The sequence below is a fragment of the Neoarius graeffei genome, chromosome 15, assembly GCF_027579695.1.
Source record: "Neoarius graeffei isolate fNeoGra1 chromosome 15, fNeoGra1.pri, whole genome shotgun sequence".
Lineage (NCBI taxonomy): Eukaryota > Metazoa > Chordata > Actinopteri > Siluriformes > Ariidae > Neoarius > Neoarius graeffei.
Window position 1 is genome coordinate 58,798,058 of NC_083583.1, and position 6,131 is coordinate 58,804,188.

A 6,131-nucleotide genomic window follows, 5' to 3' on the forward strand; every position below is an offset into this window, starting at 1 on the left:
TTTCGAACAATGTGCGGTGTTTTGTAATGTCTTAGCTCTTTATGTGATTTTATTTATTTTTTGTTAATTTCTCGTTTTCTTTCTTTTGTATGTACAAATAGTTACATACATTTTTTATACATGTTCAAAATAAAAATAAATTCATTCATTCAAGTTCTGACGTGGCGGATTTACGGGTCAGGGGCGAGACAGTTGATGCAGCGCACAGACGCTTTAAAACAGGGGTGTCAAACCTGATCCATAAAGGGCCGTGTGGCTGCAGGTTTTCATTCCAGCCATGCAGCAGCACCCTGATTTGGCTTATTCAATCAACTGACACACCCACCCTTTAATCAAGGGTGGGTGTGGCTGCAAGTATTTGACTGTGTGAAGACAGTTCAGTTGATTGAATGAGCCAAGTCAGGTGTGCTGCTGCATGGCTGGAATGAAAACCTGCAGCCACAAGGCCCTTTATGGATCAGGTTTGACACCCCTGCTTTAAAATCTCCCGTGTGTTCTTCCCCCTGAGTCTGCTGTGTTCTCTGAGCAGTTTACTGTCACAAACATCACCTGTATTTCTATAAACATCACTCACTCATCACTAATCCATGTTAATCATTGAGCTTTTGATGGTGTTCAGTGTTTAATGTCAAATTAAAATTGCATTTGATTGAGGTGGAATTTTGGAGCTGATTATTTGAGCGGATTTACAGCGCAGCACCTTTACTGCTGTTTCTGTGTGAGTCGTTTACACCAACATTTATTCACTATGAGAGAGACACACACCATTTGTGCAGCATTTTTCAACTGAGGAGTTTATTTTTGAAAAGTTTCTCATTTCCAGTCAGGGCGTGTCGATGTTACTGAGGGACGACCTGAAAGAGAAAAGCAGAGGAGAGATTTTTTTTAGAACAATAATCATCAAACCTTAATATTCCCATTGCACTATTCTAGATCATATTACTGCATTCAAAAGTATTTGCTCCACATGTGCTTTGTTTAGTAGCGAGCTCCTGAGGTAATGAACAAGACCCATTCTGTAAGACATTACAAATATGACTGTGACTCATTCTGAGCTCCCTGACCACTGCACCCTTCTTCTCCTCCTCAACCTTCTCCTTTACCTCCAGGATGTCGTCCACCTGCCCGTCCATCCTTTTGGCGCCCCATTTCCTCCATTAGTTCTCCCCAAGGAAGAAATGTGGGAGTTGAGGGTCTGGATGGGATTGGGTCGACGCTGTCCATTATCTCGCCCCACATCAGTGCATTTGGACTCGCAGGTCTGGAGGACAAAGGCTCCTCGATGCCCACAGTTTCAGGTGGCAGACTGGAGGTGGGTTGAGGTTCGGGCTCTGACTCAGCTGGTGCTGGTGCTTCTGGTGCTGGAAGGAGATCTGGACAAAATCAAGGACAAGAAGGAGATAAAATGGAACGTTAAGACAGAGAAAACATTACAACATTAAAGAATGCGCAAAAGAATCCACAGCGGAAAACTGAGATATATTTTAATCTGGTTTACCGAGTGTGAGCACGTCAGTGGCATGAGCCTGAGGAGTGATCACACAGCCATCGTCTACACGTCCACCTTCAGGTGGTGTCACAGAAGACGTGGCGTTTCCTCCCAGAATCTCCTCCTGGACGGATGGGACGTGGTGTTCGTTCTTCCCCATCGTTGCGGGTGGAGGGTAGTAGGAGGCGGATCTCAGAACGGGGTGGGATGGGGGGTAGAACTGGTCCGGCATGATGAAGTAGGCCGGGGGGAAGAACTGCGGTGGTAGGATGGGGTAGAACAGGGGGTCGAATTGAGCAGCCAGAGACTGGAACTGAAGAAAGAAACAGAGTTGGATTTTAGAGAAACAAATTATTTCTTCAACAACAAAGTCCAAAAAGAAATGAACAGGTCCATACAATAGACTACTTGTCTTACTGAATATTACAGTGACAAAATCCCGGTGGTTCTGTCATATGAACCCTGACCATCAAATTTACTCATCAGCATCATCATCTTCAGAAGGGGATCTGGTTCCAACTTACCATTTTCGATAGAGGATGGTGTCACGCGTGAAAAGTGAAGTTTGAAGGCAGAGAGAGATGTGAAGCGTCGAGAGAGAGACGTGAAGTGTGAAATGTGGAGTGTGGAATGGAGTGGGTGTGTCATTTATATGTATTGTTTCAGGATTCCGATCTTTGAAGTTTGAATTTGAATTCGATTCTGTTTTTGTTTAAATTGTCCAGCATGAAAAACTTCATCATAGCTCCGCCCCTTTTTACAGTTATTTTTTGAAGTTTGTATTTCAATTGTTTGAGTTTGAATTGGACCCTAATATTGTCATTTTTATTTGAACAAGGGGAGACCCTCAAAAAACCATCAGGTTGCAGGCCTCCCCTGCATGTCTTGTATTTGTTACAGTTTTTAAGCCAATTTTGTTCTTGTATGTGCAATAAACAATAAAACAAAACAATAAAACAAGATGATGTATAGGTTCATGAATAAAGAGCTATTTATCTGAAAGGTAAATAAAAACTATGGCTTATTTGATATTTATTAGTTATAACAGAAGAGGAATTAAATAGCATAATCAAGAGGGGAAAAAATTATGGGGCAACTAAAGAAATGACAATGTTCAGTGGCTCTTATTCAAGAAACTCCTTTATCTGAGACAGAGCACTTAAAATTAAAAAGAGAGCGGGTTGAGCAGAGTTACAGTCCATCATGTAGGAAAGGGAAGAAAAAAGGGGTGGCCATACTTTTCAACAAATCTGTATCTTGCCATTTTAAATGGCAAACAGAAAACCCTTTTGACAGTAACTGTATGTAACCGTACCGAGGGCGTTTTGATTTCGAGAGCTTGGAAAAAATTTTAGTGTTAATTTCGACAGCAAAAAGATCAGAGTGAGGCCTCTTGGGGCTGAGCCGCTCATATCTTAAAGCCTCGGCACATTGTGTGATGTGGTTATGAACATAAACATACTACGGTTACATACAGTTACTGTCAAACATTGACTGTCAAAAGGGTTTTCTGTTTGCCATTTAATATGGCAAGATTATACAGATTTGATGAGGGTCCAATTCAAACTCAAACAATTGAAATACAAACTTCAAAAAATAACTGTAAAAAGGGGCGGAGCTATGATGAAGTTTTTCATGCTGGACAATTTAAACAAAAACAGAATCGAATTCAAATTCAAACTTCAAAGATCGGAATCCTGAAACAATACATATAAATGACACACCCACTCCATTCCACACTCCACATTTCACACTTCACGTCTCTCACTCGACGCTTCACATCTCTCTCTGCCTTCAAACTTCACTTTTCACGCGTGACACCATCCTCTATCGAAAATGGTAAGTTGGAACCAGATCCCCTTCTGAAGATGATGATGCTGATGAGTAAATTTGATGGTCAGGGTTCATATGACAGAACCACCGGGATTTTGTCGATGTAATATTCAGTAAGACAAGTAGCCTATTGTATGGACCTGTTCATTTCTTTTTGGACTTTGTTGTTGAAGAAATAATTTGTTTCTCTAAAATCCAACTCTGTTTCTTTCTTCAGTTCCAGTCTCAGGCTGCTCACTTCGACCCCCTGTTCTACCCCATCCTACCATCGCAGTTCTTCCCCCCGGCCTACTTCATCATGCCGGACCAGTTCTACCCCCCGTCCCACCCCGTTCTGAGATCCGCCTCCTACTACCCTCCACCCGCAACGATGGGGAAGAACGAACACCACGTCCCATCCGTCCAGGAGGAGATTCTGGGAGGAAACGCCACATCTCCTGTGACACCACCTGAAGGTGGACGTGGAGACGATGGCTGTGTGATCACTGCTCAGGCTCATGCCACTGACGTGCTCACACTCGGTAAACCAGATTAAAATATATCTCAGTTTTCCGCTGTTGATTCTTTTGCGCATTCTATAATGTTGTAATGTTTTCTCTGTCTTAACGTTCCATTTTATCTCCTTCTTGTCCTTGATTTTGTCCAGATCTACATGCGGCACCAGAAACACCAGCACCAGCTGAGTCAGAGCCTGAACCTCAACCCACCTCCAGTCTGCCACCTGAAACTGTGGGCGTCGAGGAGCCTTTGTCCTCCAGACCCCCGAGTCCAAAGGCACTGATGTGGGGCGAGATAATGGACAGCGTCGACCCAATCCCATCCAGACCCTCAACTCCCACATTACTCCCTTGGGGAGAACTAATGGAGGAAATGGGGCGCCAAAAGGATGGAGGGGCAGGTGGACGACATCCTGGAGGTAAAGGAGAAGGTTGAGGAGGAGAAGAAGGGTGCAGTGGTCAGGGAGCTCAGAATGAGTCACAGTCATATTTGTAATGTCTTACAGAATGGGTCTTGTTCATTACCTCAGGAGCTCGCTACTAAACAAAGCACATGCGGAGCGAATACTTTTGAATGCAGTAATATGATCTAGAATAGTGCAATGGGAATATTATATACCAGGATAAAAGGTTTGATGAGTATTGTTCTAAAAAAATCTCTCCTCTGCTTTTCTCTTTCAGGTCGTCCCTCAGTAACATCGACACGCCCTGACTGGAAATGAGAAACTTTTCAAAAATAAACTCCTCAGTTGAAAAATGCTGCACAAATGGTGTGTGTCTCTCTCATAGTGAATAAATGTTGGTGTAAACGACTCACACAGAAACAGCAGTAAAGGTGCTGCGCTGTAAATCCGCTCAAATAATCAGCTCCAAAATTCCACCTCAATCAAATGGAATTTTAATTTGACATTAAACACTGAACACCATCAAAAGCTCAATGATTAACATGGATTAGTGATGAGTGAGTGATGTTTATAGAAATACAGGTGATGTTTGTGACAGTAAACTGCTCAGAGAACACAGCAGACTCAGGGGGAAGAACACACGGGAGATTTCAAAGCGTCTGTGCGCTGCATCAACTGTCTCGCCCCTGACCCGTAAATCCGCCACGTCAGAACCTCAGCCTCCAGACTGGTGAAGACCACGCACACAGGATATGACATCATCAATGAAACTGCTGTAGAGGAAGAGTAATGGATGATGATGATGTAATGGGGAACTGGTTCAGTCGCGGCTCCTAAAGAAAGGAGCGCGACCCACTGCTCCAGGAACTGAGACTGGGGGAGTGAACCCAAGTGCAGAACCAACGAAACACTGATGTGCACAAGGTACTGAGCAGGGGTCCGGGCCGAGAGACGCCTTGGAAAGCAAGCTGAGGGATGAGCACCTCCAAAGAGGAGGAAAAAAGAAACCAGAGGGTCACCCCACACTAGACTGGAACCTGGGGCCGGAGGACTGGGAGAGCAACATGCAGCCCAGTGAGATACCAAGGCAGTAAAAATAGAGCGCTGGGAGGGGCCCTCACTAAATCTGCCAGGGAGTCTGGGGGTCCGACTGCAGAACATTTAGGAATTTTTCATGGCGTTTCCTAAAAATCTACACAATCAGAGGTGGTAGAGTAAGCACAAACTGTACTCGGGTCAAAGTATTGTGACTTTAATAATAATAATAATAATAATAATAATAATAATAATATGTGTAAAAAAAGAATCGTATTAAATGACGACTCGAGTCGTGAGTCACTTCATATGATGATTTATTCCATCAATAATATTTTACATTCAAATCTATCGGAATATCAGTTCTGACCAAAATAAAAATCTACACTTTCACTGCACTATTTACCAGTTACACTTTTTAAAATCCTGATGTCAGTTTCTCTTCTGACATATTGACGACCAAATCTGATGCCCTTCTCTTTTTAAAGACAACTTTGTGTCATTTTATAGAAGCTCCATCTGTTTGCCATTTATTTCCATTACAGTATGCACTGAAGATTGTGTTCACTCCCTAAAGTATCTGGACATGCCAACAACTGAAGAAATGAGTGCATTAAAAACTGAAAATGACCTCCCTGACCTTGGAAAGTAGGTCAAAGGTCCAATCAGACGGTTGATTGGGGCAGAATGGGTGTATATTTGGGGTGGTTTACTGTCGCACGTTATCAGCCAAAAACAGTATTTCATGGTGAAAATGACATTTTTGACGATTTTGATAGTTTTTCAGACTTTTGACCTCGACCTGAAAATATTAGCGAAACGTGATTAGACAGCATGAACAGAAAGAGCATGTGTACATTATATATAGTGAAT